The 21,372-nt window shown below is 40.9% G+C and overlaps 1 long non-coding RNA gene across 1 annotated transcript; it reads right to left on the reverse strand.

Annotated features, from left to right (window-relative positions):
• Positions 1-1,113: 1,113 nt before the first annotated feature.
• On the reverse strand, positions 1,114-13,648 carry LOC140616408 (uncharacterized). The gene is made up of 3 exons (XR_012016901.1): positions 13,392-13,648; positions 6,082-6,173; positions 1,114-1,354 (listed from the first exon to the last, which is right to left on the reverse strand). It is a non-coding gene; the product is annotated as an uncharacterized lncRNA (long non-coding RNA).
• Positions 13,649-21,372: the final 7,724 nt, after the last annotated feature.

Below are 21,372 nucleotides of genomic sequence, written 5' to 3' on the forward strand. Positions count from 1 at the left end.
CATTATCAGAACATGCACCACACACACTGTGGAGATTGTTCTCTGCTCTAGTGACACTCTGGGTTGTCCATTCTGTCCCTTTCTCAAGGCTCTGAGACAAAAACATACTAAGGCTTCTCAAATAGCATTAGTCCCCTGAGAGGAGGAGGAAATAAATGTCAGTGTCTTTATTTTCAATAGGGAAAGTAGGCCAGGAAATAGTAACTTACCAGCTAGATCTCTGGCAAAGCAAAAAATAAGAAAAGGAAAGGGACAATTTTCTAGCTATTTGGTGTTGAAACTCTGTGATGTTTTGAATCCCATGAATATGTTTCAATACTTTGTATTTGCAGTTCCTGTTTTAGTTTTCGGGATACAAAAGGATTAAAATATTGAACACCTCAATTTTGTAGCTTCATGTTTCAAATGCTAGAGATTCTTAAACTGTGGTAGGATAGAAATAGAATCAGTAGTGGTGTTTTAAATCATATGTAAATTTCACTGTTTTCAAAACCTAGGAGAAAAAGAATAGTGCTTTCTTTTGAAAGAATGTTCTGTGAAAAGAAAAAATATATATTTGGGGGTTTGCACTTCTGATTTGCTATCATCGTTCGTGGGAACTGAGAGGACGTAAACAGTCCTCTCTAGAAGTAGTCTAGAAGCAGAACTAAATTGGTAGTGACTTGAACTACATGGCATCATTAAGCAGGTGTGTCTGACCATCCTAATCAGCAAACTCCAACTTGGATAATGAGAAATGTGAAAACAATGTCCATAGTTTGCTGAGTTAGTAGATAAAAGAGTGAACAAAGAATGGATCGTAGAAATGAACTCTTAGAAGAAAATGTCAGAGCAAATCTTTTTGACCTTTAGTTAGGCAATAATTGTTTCTTAGATATGACACCAAAAGCAAAAGCAACAAAAGAAAAAAGATACATCAATTGGACTACATCTAAATTTAAATCTTTTTGCCTCAAAGGAAACCATGAAGAAAGTGAACAGACAAACCACAGAATGGAAAAAAAATGTTTGCAAATTATATATATATATATATATATATATATATATATATATAATAAAGCACTTGTATTTAAATAATATAAAGAACTTTTAAACTAGATAGTAAAACTACAAATAGCATAATTTACAAATGGGCAAAGGATTTGAATAGACATTTCTCCAGAGAAGAGACATTATTGGCCAATAAGCCCATGAAAAGAAGCTCAGTATCCTTAGTCATTACAGAAATGCAAAGCCTAGGTGGCTCAGTTGGTTGAACTTCTGGCTCTTGATTTCAGCTGAGGTCCTGATCACAGGGTTGTGGAATTGAGCCCCTTGTCTGGCTCCACTCCTCACTTGCACACACAGTCTCTCTCTAGAAAAAAAAATGCAAATCAAAACCATAATAAAGTACCACTTCTCACCCACCAGGATGACTAAAATAAAAAAAGACAATAATGAGTGTTAGCGAGAATGTGGAGAAACTGAAACCCTCACACATTGGTGGGAAAATAAAGGAATACAGCTATTTTGGAAAAGCCGGGTTGCAGTTCCTTAAAATGTTAAACATTGAATTACCATACAACCCAGCAATTCTATTCCTCAGTAAGTACTCAAGAGAATTTAAAACATATATCCACACAGAACCTTGCAGTTGAATGTTTATAGCATCATTATTCATAATGTTAGAAATTGGAAATAACCCAGATAATCATAAACTGATGAATAGAAAAACAGTATATAGTACAGCCTTATGATGAAATTGTATCTGGTCATAAAAGTAATGTGAAGTTGGGATGCCTGGGTGGCTCAGCGGTTGAGCACCTGCTTTTGGCCTAGGGCATGATCCTGGAGTCCCAGGATTGAGTCCCGCATCGGGCTCCTCTCAGGGAGCCTGCTTCTCCCTCTGCCTGTGTCTCTGCCTCTCTCTGTATTCATGTATGTCTCTCATGAATAAGTAAAATCTTAAAAAAATAATAATGTGAAGTACTGATACATACTGCAACATGGATGAACCGTGAAAACGCTTTGCTAAGTCAAAGAAGCTAACACAAAAGACAACATATTATATAATCCCATTTAGATGAAATGTCCAGAATAGGCAAATTCATAGAGAGAGAAAGTATATTAGACATTGAGAGCGGCTGAGGAGAGGAAAGTATGGGGTGAGTGCTCACTGGTGTGATGAAAACATTCTAAAATTAGTGATGATGGACATATTAACTATTAATATATGAAAAGCCACTCAATTATACATCTTAAAATGGTGAGTTTTGTTATGTGAATTATAATAAAGCAGTTATTTTTTAAAATAGTGACCAAGATTCAGTTTGAGTTGCTGAGGGGTAGGGCAGAGGAATCTGCAAAATAGATGTGAACCAAATCATTTTTACAGGTTGCAGAATCTTGATGATGTTTTTTTTAGAATGTTCTTTTTTCATATTAAGTGTTCCTTAGTTGGACTTAACCTGTATATGCAAAGTATGAAAAGAAAGAATTGTTCTTTCAAATACCAGGGAAATTGGGCAGTGCTTTCCACAGACACGACCGGAAGCAGGTCTCTCTGTGAACTTTGCATAAGATAATGCTCCAAATCACATTGAATTTCAAAACTTAAGAAAGTCAGTCAGCTCAAGGGAAAATAGTCAATTAGGGAACAAATAAAGTTGGTTTCTGCTGTGATTTTATTTTATTTTATTGCCATAAAAATCACATGTGTTCCCAAAGACTGAATTAGTTGCTTATAAAGTCAGGAATATTTTTATTAAAAATATAGAATCTCACTGATAACAACAACCGTTACATATACATAAAACTGTCATTTTATGTATATGTATATATATACACATATGTTATATATATATACAGACACACATATATATAATATATAGCATGTGGCTATATGTAATACACATATATAATATAGAACATATAGTTATAAGCACACACATATGTATAAAATCTTTGTATTTCTAAGCAAATCATCTGGTGTTGCCTCAGATAAAAAATAATTTTGGCTAAACTGGGGCTAAAAAGACTTGTTGAGTTTTTCCTTTTGAAAACCATAATCATTGTTACTTAACCAGAAAAAAGGTTATTAATACAATTGTTGAGAATAAATGATCACAAAGATGTTTTAGTTTGTCCTTGTCCTTGTCCTTGTCCTTGTTATAAAATTCTACAAGTCTATGCACACATCTTACCTTTTTAGTTTTATTCCAAGGGAGGGGAAAAAAAGGTCAGAGTTTTTAATGCTGAAGTGACATTGGCAAGGATTTCATAAATTTGGGGAACAGATGGTGTATGGTATGTATGAGCCCAGCTATTGAAGACTTACAGAGTGACTCATGAACTGATAGCTGTTTATTGAAGGGGAAGAAAGGGCATTATCTTGTTTAAAATGTTGCCATTTTGCAGAGAGAATAGAAATCTCACTCCACTTTGAGCCTGTCTCCTTTCTCGTTTTATTAACAATAAGGCATTTTTCTTTTTTTCAAATTATTTATTACATTTCATTCTTTTAATATAGCTTTTGTAGGCTGGGCCAAATTTTTACTCCAAATGAAAGGCAACTGCAATGTGTTTTCCTGAATATGTTTTAGCCTATTGCTTTCCATATGTTAGAAAGCATGTCCACATACATGGATACATTCATTAGATTGGCTTATATGTCATATTTGGAATTGAGTAAACTAGTGTTTTGGCTTCCTTTAGTCAAAACATGAAATTAGAGGGAAAATGAAGTATAATGCTATTAATGGATTTTGAATGTCAACTGCTGACAAGTTATGTGGTGAGGGGGTGGAAAAAGAGTCTTAGCAACTCTTGATCATTGCAGTTTGTATGCCAAACATCATGCATATAATGATGATATGATTTTGACTGTAACTGGTGACTGCTGAAGGTTGCCCAGTGGCTTGAGGTACTAAGATCTGAATTCCTGTCTTTATCTGTAATAAATTAGAAAACCAGTTCCCTGTCTTGGTTGCATCTCTCAATTCTGGTTTGCTTCTGGTGTAGAAAGAGAGAATATTAAGTTTAGAGTGCTCAGGGATTGAGCCCTGCCCAAAATAGCAACTGAAAAAGAAATTTTCCATAAGGACTCTTGGAGAAAGAGAATGTATCTCCCTCACCCAATAAGTTTTGATTCTCAGGCATGGGTAGAAAGAAACATCACTGTTTTCTAGTCCATAAAAAGGAAATAACGTAGGATGTGGAGGAAGATAAACAAAGCTGATGTGTATCAGTCCTCAGCGTAGTACATGGTACTAGAATAAGACAAGCTCAGACCTATGAGGGACAGGCAGAGACCAAAGGCCAATGGAAAGGCTCACTAAGGTCAGGTCAGGAAAGGCCCTCCTCACTGAAGTTAGGTGCATGCATTGGGAGAATAAACCAACTTGTGATTATTATCCTCTGTAAGGCAGAGTTGAAGCTCAGGACAAGATAATATCCAAAGAGTAGGCATTATTTCAAGAAGTATTAATACTAAGAATTCTAATTTAGTATGTAAGGCACAGAGACTATGGACAATGAAATAAATATTCTGTTGTGGTTCTGGGATTCCAGTGCATTCACAGTCAGACTCTAGCTAGTGATTGGGAGAATAAAATAGGGAATCTGTCCCCTGGAAAGGTCTTAAAAAGTTAGGATGGGTATCACAGCCTAGATAAGCAAGCTGTGGGTTAACTAAAGCCTTAGAGGGCCAGTAGGTAGATGACCTAGGACCTACAGGCTATGGAATGGGGAATGGGTTGAAGCCCATGGCTAAGTACTGGGTCAAGACTGTGAGGCTGTGGAATGAATTAAGGACTCACATTTCCTCACCTGGCTCTGTGTAAGGTTATGTTCCTGGCACATCTAGTCCCAGTTCTGGCTGGTAGTATGGATTGATCAACGGACTGATTGATTGGTTTATACCTCCATTCCATTCTCAATAAGACTTAAGGTGACAGTCAGCACGATTTATCCCCATAGGACACTCAGATACTGGTGCTTATCCAGAATAGCTAAGTGAGTTTAGAAGGAATCTTCAGCTAGCTGGATGGCCAGCGTAATATCTAGGGATGATTTGTGTAGATGCCTTATGCATGATGGAGAAACATGTGATGGGAAATTTGGAGTATTTCAAAGTGCCTGGACACCTAAAGGCAATCACTTCTCAAAGGCAATAAAGAAGTCTCTCTTGAGAAATCACATGGTTAAGAATGTGCTTTTGGATCTGAGTTCTTTGTGGCCTAGGTTAAACCTTCCCAGGGACCAACAGGCTTTCCTCTGAGCTTGCAAACCAGCAGCTCCATGAGCACTCTACCACTTGACAGCTGCAGTGCATGTCTCAAGGACACAGAAGGTCAGAGTTTGGATAAACTGCTCATAAGCTGTGGCCCTCACAGTGTCACTCATATACAAGTATATTTTTATGCACCAGAACTGCATATTCACTCGTGCAATACTCATGTTGAGTGCTTATGATCATCAGTATGAAGTCAAACTACACTTTTAGTGAGCCCACATGTGGCAGCCACTATGTTGGGTATTTTAGCAATATTATTTCCAATCTTCTTAATTATTCTATGATCTAGGGCAGAATTATTAGCTGTATTTTGTAAATAAATAAACTGAGGCTTACAGAAGTCAAACAAATTACTCTTAGAGCATAAAACTAGAAAGAAGCTAAGGTTCTGTTCAAATCTTTTGTTTAATGCCAACCCAGTACTTTTCCCCCTACCACCCTATGTCTATATACTGTTGTCACAGGGCCTGACACACTGGGCAATTTCTGTTGTGTACCAACTTTCCCTTTAATTCATTTATGGACATCCTTAATTTTCTGAATATCTGACAAAAGAAAGGAAACTAATTAATTAAGGTTACACACAAACCTAGTGCAAATAGAATATAACAACCCTCTGTATATGTGAGTGCTACTTATACATACATATATATCTACACACTGTCAAAGTTATAAAACTTAAAAATCACTAGATAAGAAAAAGCTGAAGGCCTAATCACATTCTTTGGCTCCTTGAAAGCAAAGAAAATGCAATTCTTCACCAAAATAGTCTTCAACATGGATTTCCAGAGCTAGGAATCCTGTCCTACCTTATTCCTTAAATGATGTTGGGCAGACCGCAGAGCTGCTGATGTGGAAACACAGCTGTGGTACTCTTGGACAACTTATTTTGAGAAGAATTCTAAAATATGGAGCAAACTCATATGTTAAAACCCAGTGTGTCTTTCACTTTTCAAAAATGCATTATCTTATGCCTAGGAGAATATTTATTACTCTCTTTCTTAAAAATGTTCCCTTTTTGATGAAAAATGTTCAAAGCCGGAACAAAGCATTCTTACTTGAGATAATTTCAGGAAAATAGCTCAGGGGGGTGGGCATGGAGAAGAGGCTTGAGAAACTGCAGAAAAAGGGAAAAAAAACCCACAGAAATGTAATTTTAGTATCATTTTCTTGGCTTTTGAACATCTCTTTGTTGTGTGGTTGAGGCAGCTTTATGGGTTCTTTACGAGAAGTAAGTGAAAAGTCTGAATTGATGTCTCCTTGGGAAAAGCTGGAGCTGAGTGTGAGTGGTATCTATTATCACTCATGGAACCAGGATGGATGCAATTCTCCATTACACGCCAGCAGTGGTGAGGGATTGAACAGTTTCTGGTGTCAGAGGTGAAAAGCTTCAACTTAAGGGAGACTTTTTTTGCTGTAAGTTTTGCTACAGGGAATTTTTGATGCTTTTGATATGTATATTTCAAAGTATGGAAGACCCAGAAATGGAAAAGCCCCTATTGGGAAAATCTCTCTGTTCATAATCAGCCCAGCAGATCTAGTAAACTGCATTGAATTCCTCTCCCATCTACTTTCCCTCTCACACTCACCTCCTACGTGCATCAAATACACTTATTTGGAGCATACAGAAAATGTGTGTTCCAAATATATGAAGGGTCTATTCTTCCCATGGGACTTGGCTGGGTAGATTTCTGTGCCCTTCCCATTATTCTGTGAAAGCTGCCTCCTGCCCGTCTCTTATTGCTATCCTGTTCAAAATAAGTGAGACTTGTTTTCCAGCTTTTCAGAAGAGATAGACAACAGCCATATAAAAGCAGAGATACACATAGCACATCCGGAGCCATGGAGGATAGGAATCTTTTTTTTTTCTTTCTAAAAAATAAACAGACTTAAGTGTGTATGGGACTGAGATTTTCTTTGCTCTTTTTGTGGCTGGGAGATGTCACATGTTTACATGTATCTGTACCCCTTTTTAGTACTGCAAATCCACAACTTCCATGCCCACCCTTGGAGGTCTCCATGGAAAAGGTAAAATGGCAGAAAATATTGGGATGGCAATAATTTTTCACAACAGAGATGAGTTTCTTTATTTTATGAAACGATGTGAATTTGCTCACTCTAAAGATGAGACCACAGAAATACAGAGTAAAAGGGATGTCATAAGGCCTGGTGAACTTTTAATCATGTCCTAAATCCTTCTGAACAGGGGACAAGGTTACTTTTCATACTTAAGAAGAATGACTACAATCTTTCCAGACCTCTATAATTCAAGATTCTTGAACTATAAAGATATCCAGTCACCGTTGTCAAACATTGTATCAGGCAGAGGTTAATCAGAGAAAGGCTTTTGGGCATATCTAGGTTTACAAAAGCTGTAATTGAGCCAAAAAACTGATCTAAAATGGTGACTTCTTCCTCTGGTGTCTGGATCTCCAACATCATAAAGTGGTTATTGCACACCGGGCTTCTCTTTTCTGTGGGATGTGGGCCACTGTAGAGGCATCTTTGTCTAAGAAGCATAGCCTGAGAAGGAGCCACTCACATAGGGGAGCCCCTTTTTGACAAGAAGGAAGTACTGATTTTACTTATGTGCTTATTTTCGGCCAGGTATCTTCCTGAGATAGGCACAGGGGAGCTAATTGCTAATATTCTAGCATAAGAACCAGCTGAAGGCATAGCAAGTAGCCATATTTTCTTCCTCTGCTGTCTGCTGGACCCAGTGGTCTTTTGGCAAGGACTTTTCCAGTGCCTGAGAAGTGCCAGGCACTAGGCATTGGGATGCAGGGATGAACATGAGAGACACAGCTCTGGCCCCCGGAGGGAGACAGGCATTAAGCAGTCTCGAAAGTATTTTATTCACGTCAAGCGTTGTGAAGGGGTACAGGACACAGTGAGTGTATGACTTGGGTATTAATGCACATGGGGATCAGGAGGTTTTCCTCAGGAATTTATGTTTATGTTGAGATCTGATAAATGAGTCAAAGCCAGATAAAGAGAGTAAAGTTCAGCCCAGCACAAATAAAATATGTCTGCCACATGACAAACAAGGAAGCTCCTAACAGCCCTTTCTGCCCCCTTCCCCACATTATTCCTTTGGCTCTATGGTCTAGGAGATTTCTTCTGTTCCCTCCATTCTAGCCACCACACTGGTCACCTAGTATCTGTGTGTATGTCAAAGTTCTTTTTTTTCTTTTTTAAGAGTAATTTAAGATTCCCAGTAAAATTGAGGACAAAGTAGAAAAATTTCCCATGTCTCTTCCACATAGGAGCTTTTTAAAATAGGATGGAGCCTCATCTTTTCAGGGCTGTTATACTTAAGTGTCCAATCATCTAGAAACAGAGGTTAAATAATCAGGATTACACGGGCTCCAAGAGCACACTGATTCTAGAATTTTAACTCCATGATTATATGGCTTTTCCCCTCTTGCCAGTTGGACCGAAAGTAGGGCAAAAGCCGGCTTTAAAAGTCTGGAAAGGTTCTTTTCCCAGAGCAGTACCGGAAGCTCCTCTTCGAGTGCCGAGGGCCGCCTTCTGGGCCCGCACAGGCAGAGCGGCCCGCGGTGCTCACTCCCCTGGAGCACTCATGACTGGCAAACGGAACCAAGGCAATTTGCTCCTAGATCAGGCGAGGGTGAGTGAGAGCAGGAAGTGCCTGGAATCAGAGCTGCCTTACAAAGGGCAGAAGAGAAAATACAGCTCAGCAAAAACTGTGACTTGGGGTTAGACGCAGGACATGTACGGAGAAGAAATCACCTAAAGCTTTGCTCTGGACAAGAACACACCTGCCCAGGGTGTGAGCCCACTGACTTGGGGGATGCCAATTTTGATCTTCCATGCGACCCTTGCCTTGGTTCCCTTCCCGCACCCTTGGTCCAGCTGGATGTCTTGCAAATGCTTACTTTTGGTCTCCAGGGGATCCCGTGAAACGGGTCAGTACAGCTCAAAGTTCATGCTTCCTCAACCTGAATGCACATGAGGGCCTCCTCAACCTCCTCACATATGAGGAGCAGTTTTTTTTTTTTTTTTGTGGGAATGAATTATACTGAAAGTTACGCTACTGTCAGTTACACTTCTTGATATCAAAAAATCAATATTTTTTTACTCTGTGTTAAATCTCAGGTATAATGGACTGAATAAAAGAAAGACAAGTCTTCGTGGAAGTTAGTCCTATGTGGAAATTAAAAACAAAATGGAGAGCTTGAACAGAAAAATCAATGCATTGACCTATCTGAGGCTGATTATACCAGTGCCTCATAAGTTTAGATAAAATGGAATTTACCTAGAGAACGAACTCTGTAGAACATGTGGAACATATAATGCCGAGAATAAAAATAAACATTTTTAACTGTCTCAACTATAATGTTGAAAGTGAAGACTAATATCAAATATCATAATGCTGGGCTTCAGAAATTGCCGGGTGGGGTTTTGACTATCCCAATGGAAGAATCCATGGTACCCACAGTTTTCTAATTTTCTTAATTCAAAACTGTGGGAAGTAGCCTTTGAATTTTTAAACACATGTTCCTAATCACCACTCCCTGTGATAGAAAAAAATAAGAGTTTAAAGTTACCCTACCTAGGATAGACCAATGATGGGTTTTCAGAGTTCCATACATCTGGGAGCTGCTGCTTCCCCATGTGGGATCCTGTGGGGGCTGAGCCACTATACCTATTCTTGACCCATTAGACAAATGAAAAAGAAATGTTAGCAACCTGCCTCTTGTGTCTGTGTCTTCATGGCTGATTATGTGAAGATGTGCTAACAAGCCAGAGGGAGAACCCACTGCAGCTTCCCCAGTGTGAGCTAGGCTTGCTTGGTAAACTTCAGTGCATGAATGCGAATATGGAGAGAAAGGCCTCCAGATTCATTCAGCTAATCTGGACTCAGAAGGCAGGCAGGGATTATTAGGGCTGCTTCAATAGCATAGGACCTATGTATCACAGAAATAAGACACTCGTGAGAGACCACATTCAGGTCTGTGCTAGGGGACACACTTATTCACAAAATCTCTCTACCTCTTCTGCCTGGGACTGAGTATAGCTGGGGTTGCTATAGGGGTGTCATAAGAAGGGCTTAAAGCTTAAAGCTCCTGATTTTACTGTCTCAGAAGGCTGCTCTACTTACCCAAGCATAGCTCATTTGTTTGGGGGAGGAATGATGAGGAATTGGTCCTTTATCTCAGGAAGAAGTAAATAAGAGAAAGAAAGGTTGAGAAAGGAAGAGATAGATGAGGAGAATGGACCAACGCAGACAATAGGAACTCAGGGGATTGCTACAATTGATTGAACACCATCTCTTTGCCAGGCACTCTGCTGGACCACTGATTCCATTAGGTGAAACCCTTACAAAGGCCCTGTGAGGTCAATGCTATCATCTTGTTTTGTTAATGAGGAAATCAGGGCCCAGAGAGGTGAAAAAACTTGCCCACACAATACACAAGGGTAAAAGCTCATGTTGCTGAACCTCAACCTTACCCCCCCCCTCCCTCCAATACCAAGTTGGAACACTTAGTGAAAACACTTGAAAGCAGCCCCATACAGGTCATTGAATGCAAGAGAACAAAAGCAACAACTCTGAGAGCAAATGTTAAGCTTATGTCTTGAAAAGGGATCTAATTTTTTTTTGCCTTAGTAGCCTATAGAAGAAAATCTACCTTCTTGAGATAGCTAATGAGCTGTTCCGGGAGACAGAAAAGGCTGGGAGTTTAAGGATTTTGAGAAGACTGCCTGGGAAGGAAGGACAGTCCCAGGGGAAGGGTTGAGATCATGGTGTTGTCAGGTCATTGACCTCAGAGATCATATTTAAGCCAAATGCTCATTCTGTGAGATGATAATATTTAAAAAGAAAATATAGTTTAAGAAGTTCTTTATAGATCTTGGAAACTAGCCCTTTATCTGATATGTCATTTGCAAATATCTTCTCCCATTCTGTAGGTTGTCTTTGAGTTTTGTTGACTGTATCCTTTGCTGTGCAAAAGCTTCTTATCTTGATGAAGTCCCAATAGTTCATTTTTGCTTTTGTTTCTTTTGCCTTCGTGGATGTATCTTGCAAGAAGTTACTATGGCCGAGTTCAAAAAGGGTGTTGCCTGTGTTCTTCTCTAGGATTTTGATGGAATCTTGTCTCACATTTAGATCTTTCATCCATTTTGAGTTTATCTTTGTGTATGGTGCAAGAGAGTGGTCTAGTTTCATTCTTCTGCATGTGGATGTCCAATTTTCCCAGCACCATTTATTGAAGAGACTGTCTTTCTTCCAATGGATAGTCTTTCCTCCTTTATCGAATATTAGTTGCCCATAAAGTTCAGGGTCCACTTCTGGATTCTTCTTAAACTCAACACCAAAGAAACAAACAATCCAATCATGAAATGGGCAAAAGACATGAACAGAAATCTCACAGAGGAAGACATAGACATGGCCAACATGCACATGAGAAAATGCTCTGCATCACTGGCCATCAGGGAAATACAAATCAAAACCACGATGAGATACCACCTCACACCAGTGAGAATGGGGAAAATTAACAAGGCAGGAAACAACAAATGTTGGAGAGGATGTGGAGAAAAGGGAACCCTCATACACTGTTGGTGGGAATGTGAACTGGTGCAGCCACTCTGGAAAACTGTGTGGAGGTTCCTCAAACAGTTAAAAATAGACCTGCCCTACGACCCAGCAATTGCACTGCTGGGGATTTACCCCAAAGATACAGATGCAATGAAACGCCGGGACACCTGCACCCCGATGTTTATAGCAGCAATGGCCACGATAGCCAAATTGTGGAAGGAGCCTCGGTGTCCAACGAAAGATGAATGGATAAAGAAGATGTGGTTTATGTATACAATGGAATATTACTCAGCTATTAGAAATGACAAATACCCACCATTTGCTTCAACGTGGATGGAACTGGAGGGTATTATGCTGAGTGAAGTAAGTCAGTCGGAGAAGGACAAACATTATATGTTCTCATTCATTTGGGGAATATAAATAATAGTGAAAGGGAATATAAGGGAAGGGGGAAGAAATGAGTGGGAAATATCAGAAAGGGAGACAGAACGTAAAGACTGCTAACTCTGGGAAACGAACTAGGGGTGGTGGAAGGGGAGGAGGGCGGGGGGTGGGAGTGAATGGGTGACGGGCACTGGGTGTTATTCTGTATGTTAGTAAATTGAACACCAATTAAAAAAAAATTAAAAAAAAAAATAAATAAAAAGAAAATATAAAATCACAATGAAAAGGTTTGGCCTACTTTCATTTTAAAATAAGTTTTCTGTTTTAAAATGATATCCTGCCCACATCTAACTTCTGGCAGTCCCCCACCCAGAAATCTCCCCTCAAAATAGTAAACTTTGTCTGTCATTCACAGAGTTGCAAGTTCTACTCTCCTGTCCCCAGCTGAAATCCCTTCAGAACCTCACCCTCCATTTAGAGCTCATAGTCACTGAATTCTCTCCCTTTTATAGATGAAGGAATTGGGTCACAGACACAATCCTTAATAATATACATAAAAAGAGGATATCATTCTTTTCTTTCCAACCACATGACCCAGTTTGGGCGACTAATTCTAGAGGTAGTCTGCATGTGAAGAAGCGAAGTGGAGGCTCAGTATGGTAAACGTGTCGGTGGAGGTCATGGTGTGTTTAGAGAGAGCTTTTCTAGAGTCATCTCTTTGAAGGGATAAAGGGGTGAGCAAATTGGCTTTTCCGTGTCTGGCATGTCTCAGGCTTTAACAGGAAAGATTACACTTTTTAGAAACAATTAGATCTCTCCTTGTTGCAAATAAACTTGAGAGCTCTCCTGGGAGAAGGAATCTTAGCCCTTAATGAGAAGAAGAGATGTTAATTGGATATGTCAGCAGAGTTTTCATGTTGTAGCTATGGGTCCAGTTATAGTTTTACTCAGTTCTATGTTGTTAACATCCAACTTAAACTTCTTCCTGCCCCCAAAGACTGGGCCCCATAGGAGAGGGATGGATATGTTTCCAAATTCCTTTTCAGTGCTGCTCCTTTCTTGGACTCCTGCCATGCATCCTTTCCCCTCTTGGAGCATTCTTGCTCTGTCTTCTCAGCCCTTCCCTTTACTAGTGGGATTTTTCTAGGCCCATACTTAGCTTTCTTATCTTACCATTGTATACTCATTCCTGAGAAAATCTACTTTCAAGGCCTGTGGTCCAGGGTTCCCGAGTCACTAATACCAGTCCATCTCAGTCTTCTCCCAGGACAGCATGGCTAAGAGCCGGGAACTGAAACCTGCACAACATTTCTTCACCCCCATGTATGGTACCTAACATAGGATGACTTAAAAGCTGAGTTCAGCTTAGACTTGACTGGTGTGCCCATACATAGTTCCTTATGTAATGTGTGCTTCTCAGAGGGATAGCAGCTGTGTTCTGAAAGGTAGCACCCTAAAGGAGGCACAACTATTCCAAGAGCACCAGACAGAAGCTGCCAAGACCTTTTATGACTTAACCTTAGGAATCACAAAGCATTGATCTGACCATACTCCACTGACTGAAGGTCACAAGTTTGCTCAGGTTCAAGAGTAGGGGACACAGACCTCACCTTTTGTTAGGAGAAGTGTCAAAGAATTTGTAATCCTTTAAAAAAATTCCTAAAGGCTATACCTATCACTACTTTAATAAAGAACTTGGCACTTAGAGAAATAAAGTAACTTGAAATATGACACATTTAAGTAGGAGAGAGTCCAGATTTAACCCAAGATTTTATGGCAGGTATGGATTTATTTTTACTTATCCTGCTAGGAACTTTATATAACTTGAATATAAGAACTAACGTCTCCGGCAGCCCGGGTGGCTCAGCGGTTTGGCACCTGCCTTTGGCCCAGGACGTGATCCTGGAGACCTGGGATCGAGTCCCACATCAGGCTCCCTGCATGGGGCCTGCTTCTCCCTCTGCCTGTGTCTCTGCCTCTCTCTCTCTCTCTCTCTCTCTCTGTCTCTCATGAATGAATAAATAAATAAAATCTTAAAAAAAAAAAAAGAACTAATGTCTCTGGGAAATTCTCAGCAGTTTCCCCTTTAAATATCATTTAACTGCCAATTTTGTTGTTAAGAATTCACTAATTCTCTCTTTGACAAGATGATTCTTTTTCATATGCATCTCCTTATTTTTTACTTTTGCTTATTTTTGTTTTGTAATTTGTTTTCTTTTTCAATGAATTTCATCCTTTTATCTCTTTCAGGATTCTAAGCTCAACTGAGGAACATATCAGCATCATATCTAGAGAGTAAGAGAGCTTTTGTCAAAAATACATCTCTTCATTTTCCTCCCTGCTGCCTTCCCCATCAAACAATAGATGTAGGGAGAGGAGGGGCAGGATGGCAGATGAGTCAGGTCCCCAAGCCACCTGTCCCCACCAAATTACCTAGATAACCTTCAAACCATCCTGAAAATCTATGAATTCGGCCTGAGATTTAAAGAGAGACCAGCTGGAACGCTACAGTGAGAAGAGTTCACGCTTCTATCAAGGTAGGAAGACGGGGAAAAAGAAGTAAAGAAACAAAGGCCTCCAAGGGGGAGGGGCCCACGAGGAGCCGGGCTGAGGCCGGGGCGAGTGTCCCCAGGACAGGAGAGCCCCGTCCCGGAGACGCAGGAGCTGCACCGACCTTCCCGGGCGGAAAGGGGCTCGCGGGGAGGTGGAGCAGGACCCAGGAGGGCGAGGATGCCCTCGGGCTCCCAGGGACACTAACAGACACCTGCGCCCCGGGAGAGTGCGCCGAGCTCCCTAAGGGCTGCAGCGCGCACGGCGGGACCCGGAGCAGCTCGGGGGGCTCGGGGGCGGCTCCGTGGAGGGGGCTGCAGGGCGGGAGCAGCTCGGGGGCCTCGGGGGCGGGTCCGCGGAGGGGGCTGCGGGGCGGGAGCAGCTCGGGGGGGCTCAGGCGGCGGCTCTGCAGAGGGGGCTGCGGGGCCGGAGCACGAATCCACCAGCGCAGGCCCGGAGCAGAGGGCGCCGGGACACAGCCCAGGATCCGGCCCCCCCCCGGGACAGGCAGAGGCCGGGAGGGCCCAGGACAGCGAGGACGCTCCTCCCGGAGCTGAGCAGATCAGCGGCCCCGCCCCGGAGCCTCCAGGCCCTGCAGACGGAGAGCTCCGGAGCTACTGCGGGGGCTGACTCCAGGGCTGCAGAGCTGGCCCCGCCACTGGGGCTGTTGCTCCTGGGGCCTCACGGGGTAAACAACCCCCACTGAGCCCTGCACCAGGCAGGGGCAGAGCAGCTCCCCCAAGTGCTAACACCTGAAAATCAGCACAACAGCCCCCCCCACCCCCGCCCCCAGAAGACCAGCTAGACGGACAAGTTCCAGAAGAAGCCAAGGGACTTAAAGTATACAGAATCAGAAGATACTCCCCCGTGGTTCTTTTTTTTTCTTCTTTTTGATTTCTGATTGCTTCCCCCACCCTTTTTTTCACCTTTCTTTCTTTTCCTTTTTCTTTTTCTTCTCTCTTTTCCTTTTTTTCTTCCTTTTTTCTTTTTTCTTTTTATCTTTTCTTTCCTTCTTTCTCTCCTCTCTTTTTCTCCTTTTCCCAATACAACTTGTTTTTGGCCACTCTGCACTGAGCAAAATGACTAGAAGGAAAACCTCACCTCAAAAGAAAGAATCAGAAACAGTCCTCTCTCCCATACAATTACAAAATCTGGATTACAATTCAATGTCAGAAAGCCAATTCAGAAGCACTATTATACAGCTACTGGTGGCTCTAGAAAAAAGCATAAAGGACTCAAGAGACTTCATGACTGCAGAACTTAGATCTAATCAGGTAGAAATTAAAAATCAATTGAATGAGATGCAATCCAAACTAGAAGTCCTAACGAGGAGGGTTAACGAGGTGGAAGAATGAGTGAGTGACATAGAAGACAAGTTGATGGCAAAGAGGGAAACTGAGGAAAAAAGAGACAATCAAAAGACCATGAAGACAGATTAAGGGAAATAAACGACGGCCTGAGGAAGAAAAACCTACCTTTAATTGGTGTTCCCGAGGGCGCCGAAAGGGACAGAGGGCCAGAATATGTATTTGAACAAATCATAGCTGAAAACTTTCCTAATCTGGGAAGGGAAACAGGCATTCAGATCCAGGAAATAGAGAGATCCCCCCCTAAAATCAATAAAAACCGTTCAACACCTCGACATTTAATAGTGAAGCTTGCAAATTCCAAAGATAAAGAGAAGATCCTTAAAGCAGCAAGAGACAAGAAATCCCTGACTTTTATGGGGAGGAGTATTAGGGTAACAGCAGACCTCTCCACAGAGACCTGGCAGGCCAGAAAGGGCTGGCAGGATATATTCAGGGTCCTAAATGAGAAGAACATGCAACCAAGAATACTTTATCCAGCAAGGCTCTCATTCAAAATGGAAGGAGAGATAAAGAGCTTCCAAGACAGGCAGCAACTAAAAGAATATGTGACCTCCAAACCAGCTCTGCAAGAAATTTTAAGGGGGACTCTTAAAATTCCCCTTTAAGAAGAAGTTCAGTGAAACAACCCACAAAAACAAGGACTGAATAGATATCATGATGACACTAAACTCATATCTGTCAATAGTAACTCTGAACGTGAACGGGCTTAGTGACCCCATCAAAAGGCGCAGGGTTTCAGACTGGATAAAAAAGCAGGACCCATCTATTTGCTGTCTACAAGAGACTCATTTTAGACAGAAGGACACCTACAACCTGAAAATAAAAGGTTGGAGAACCATTTACCATTCAGATGGTCCTCAAAAGAAAGCAGGGGTAGCCATCCTTATATCAGATAAACTAAAATTTACCCCAAAGACTGTAGTGAGAGATGAAGAGGGACACTATCTCATACTTAAAGGATCTATCCAACAAGAGGACTTAACAATCCTCAATATATATGCCCCGAATGTGGGAGCTGCCAAATATTTAAACCAATTAATAACCAAAGTGAATAAATACTTAGATAATAATACACTTATACTTGGTGACTTCAACCTAGCTCTTTCTACCCTCGATAGGTCTTCTAAGCACAACATCTCCAAAGAAACGAGAGCTTTAAATGATACACTGGACCAGATGGATTTCACAGATATCTACAGAACTTTACATCCAAACTCAACTGAATACACATTCTTCTCAAGTGCACATGGAACTTTCTCCAGAATAGACCACATACTGGGTCACAAATCGGGTCTGAACCTATACCAAAAGATTGGGATCGTCCCCCGCATATTCTCAGACCATAATGCCTTGAAATTAGAACTGAATCACAACAAGAAGTTTGGAAGGACCTCAAACACGTGGAGGTTAAGGACCATCCTGCTAAAAGATGAAAGGGTCATCCAGGAAATTACGTAAGAATTAAAAAGATTCATGGAAACTAATGAGAATGAAGATACAACCGTTCAAAATCTTTGGGATGCAGCAAAAGCAGTCCTAAGGGGGAAATACATCGCAATACAAGCATCCATTTAAAAAATGGAAAGAACTCAAATACAAAAGCTAACCTTACACATAAAGGGGCTAGAAAAAACACAGCAGATGGACCCCACGCCCAGCAGAAGAAGAGAGTTAATTAAAATTCGAGCAGAACTCAACGAAATTGAGACCAGAAGGACTGTGGAACAGATCAACAGAACCAGGAGTTGGTTCTTTGAAAGAATTAATAAGATAGATAAACCATTAGCCAGCCTTATTAAAAAGAAGAGAGAGGAGACTCAAATTAATAAAAACATGAATGAGAAAGGAGAGATCACTACCAACACCAAGGAAATACAAACGATTTTAAAAACGTATTATGAACAGCTATACGCCAATAAATTAAGCAATCTAGAAGAAATGGACGCATTTCTGGAAAGCCACAAACTACCAAAACTGGAATGGGAAGAAATAGAAAACCTGAACAGGCCAATAACCAGGGAGGAAATTGAAGCAGTCATCAAAAACCTCCCAAGACACAAGAGTCCAGGACCAGATGGCTTCCTAGGGGAATTCTATCAAACGTTTAAAGAAGAAATCATACCTATTCTACTAAAGCTGTTTGGAAAGATAGAAAGAGATGGAGTACTTCCAAATTCGTTCTATGAGCCCAGCATCACCTTAATTCCAAAACCAAACCGAGACCCCACCAAAAAGGAGAATTACAGACCAATATCCCTGATGAACATGGATGCAAAAATTCTCAACAAGATACTAGCCAATAGGATCCAACAACACATTAAGAAAATTATTCACCATGACCAAGGAGGATTTATCCCCGGGACACAAGGCTGGTTCAACACTCGTAAAACAATCAGTGTGATTCATCATATCAGCAAGAGAAAAACCAAGAACCATATGATCCTCTCATTAGATGCAGAGAAAGCATTTGACAAAATACAGCATCCATTCCTGATCAAAAATCTTCAGAGTGTAGGGATAGAGAGAACTTTCCTCGACATCTTAAAAGCCATCTACGAAAAGCCCACAGCAAATATCATTCTCAATGGGGAAGCACTGGGAGCCTTTCCCCTAAGATCAGGAACAAGACAGGGATGTCCACTCTCACCACTGCTATTCAACATAGTATTGGAAGTCCTAGCCTCAGCAACCAGACAACAAAAAGACATTAAAGGCATTCAAATTGGCAAAGAAGAAGTCAAACCTCCCTCTTTGCCGATGACATGATACTCTACATAGAAAACCCAAAAGCCTCCAATCCAAGATTGCTAGAACTCATACAGCAGTTTGGTAGCGTGGCAGGATACAAAATCAATGCCCAGAAATCAATGGCATTTCTATACACTAACAATGAGTCTGAAGAAAGAGAAATTAAGGAGTCAATCCCATTTACAATTGCACCCAAAAGCATAAGATACCTAGGAATAAACCTAACCAAAGAGGTAAAGCACCTATACCCTAAAACCTATAGAACACTTCTGAAAGAAATTGAGGAAGACACAAAGAGATGGAAAAATATTCCATGCTCATGGATTGGCAGAATTAATATTGTGAAAATGTCAGTGTTACCCAGGGCAATTTACACGTTTAATGCAATCTCTATCAAAATACCATGGACTTTCTTCAGAGAGTTAGAACAAATTATTTTAAGATTTGTGTGGAATCAGAAAAGTCCCCAAATAGCCAGGTGAATTTTAAAAAAGAAAACCATATCTGGGGGCATCACAATGCCAGATTTCAGGTTGTACTACAAAGCTGTGGTCATCAAGACAGTGTGGTACTGGCACAAAAACAGACACATAGATCAGTGGAACAGAATAGAGAACCCAGAAGTGGACCCTCAACTTTATGGGCAACTAATATTCGATAAAGGAGGAAAGACTATCCATTGGAAGAAAGACAGTCTCTTCAATAAATGGTGCTGGGAAAATTGGACATCCACATGCAGAAGAATGAAACTAGACCACTCTCTTTCACCATACACAAAGATAAACTCAAAATGGATGAAAGATCTAAATGTGAGACAAGATTCCATCAAAATCCTAGAGGAGAACACAGCCAACACCCTTTTTGAACTTGGCCACAGTAACTTCTTGCAAGATACATCCACGAAGGCAAAAGAAATAAAAACAAAAATGAACTCTTGGGACTTCATCAAGATAAGAAGCTTTTGCACAGCAAAGGATACAGTCAACAAAACTCAAAGACAACCTACAGAATGGGAGAAGATATTTGCAAATGATGTATCAGATAAAGGGTTAGTTTCCAAGATCTATAAAGAACTTCTTAAACTCAACACCAAAGAAACAAACAATCCAATCATGAAATGGGCAAAAGACATGAACAGAAATCTCACAGAGGAAGACATAGACTTGGCCAACAAGCACATGAGAAAATGCTCTGCATCACTTGCCATCAGGGAAATACAAATCAAAACCACAGTGAGATACCACCTCACATCAGTGAGAATGGGGAAAATTAACAAGGCAGGAAACAACAAATGTTGGAGAGGATGCAGAGAAAAGGGAACCCTCTTACGCTGTTGGTGGGAATGTGACCTGGTGCAGCCACTCTGGAAAACTGTGTGGAGGTTCCTCAAAGAGTTAAAAATAGACCTGCCCTACGACCCAGCAATTGCACTGTTGGGGATTTACCCCAACGATTCAGATGCAATGAAACGCCAGGACACCTGCACCCTGATGTTTATAGCAGGAATGTCCACAATAGCCAAACTGTGGATGGAGCCTCGGTGTCCATCGAAAGATGAATGGATAAAGAAGATGTGGTTTATGTATACAATGGAATATTCCTCAGCCATTAGAAATGACAAATACCCACCATTTGCTTCAACGTGGATGGAACTGGAGGGTATTATGCTGAGTGAAGTAAGTCAGTCGGAGAAGGACAAACAGTGTATGTTCTCATTCATTTGGGGACTATAAATAATAATGAAAGGGAATATAAGGGAAGGGAGAAGAAATGTGTGGGAAATATCAGAAAGGGAGACAGAACATAAAGACTGCTAACTCTGGGAAACGAACTAGGGGTGGTGGAAGGGGAGGAGGGCGGGGGGTGGGGGTGAGTGGGTGACGGGCACTGAGGGGGACACTTGACTGGATGAGCACTGGGTGTTATTCTGTATGTTGATAAATTGAACACCAATAAAAAATTATTTTATTAAAAAAAACAATAGATGTAGTCAATTAAAGATAGAACCCTGATACATTTACTTTAGAAATGCTTCTGAGTAATACTGACTGCCCATTTACCTCTCTCACTATATTCCTTATAACTCTGTCCCCCAAGGCTCATACACTTCTCCCACTGTTGGTAATCATTACTTTAAAATATGAATCTAAAGGTACCATGAAGAGGAAACAACCTGGCAATATAGGAGATCCCCAAACTCTTTCCTCCCATGGATTCACTGCATGTGTAACTATACAAGGAGCAATTCCTTATGAGAGAAATCTAGAAACTAGATGAGCGACTATTACATGATGAAATGACCAACTAAAATGAGTAGGAAGGCTGAGACACGGTTTCATCATAAACCTCACCCCTAGCACAGCATATTCCTTTGGAAGGGAACCTCCAATTTCCAACTTCTTGAAAAGCCTGGTGTTTGGATCACACATCTAGCACCTCAAATTTTAGGGTACCTTCTGAGGGATGGGAACCCAAAACAGCTAGCT

The sequence above is a fragment of the Canis lupus genome, chromosome 24 (genome assembly GCF_048164855.1).
Source record: "Canis lupus baileyi chromosome 24, mCanLup2.hap1, whole genome shotgun sequence".
Taxonomy (NCBI): domain Eukaryota; kingdom Metazoa; phylum Chordata; class Mammalia; order Carnivora; family Canidae; genus Canis; species Canis lupus.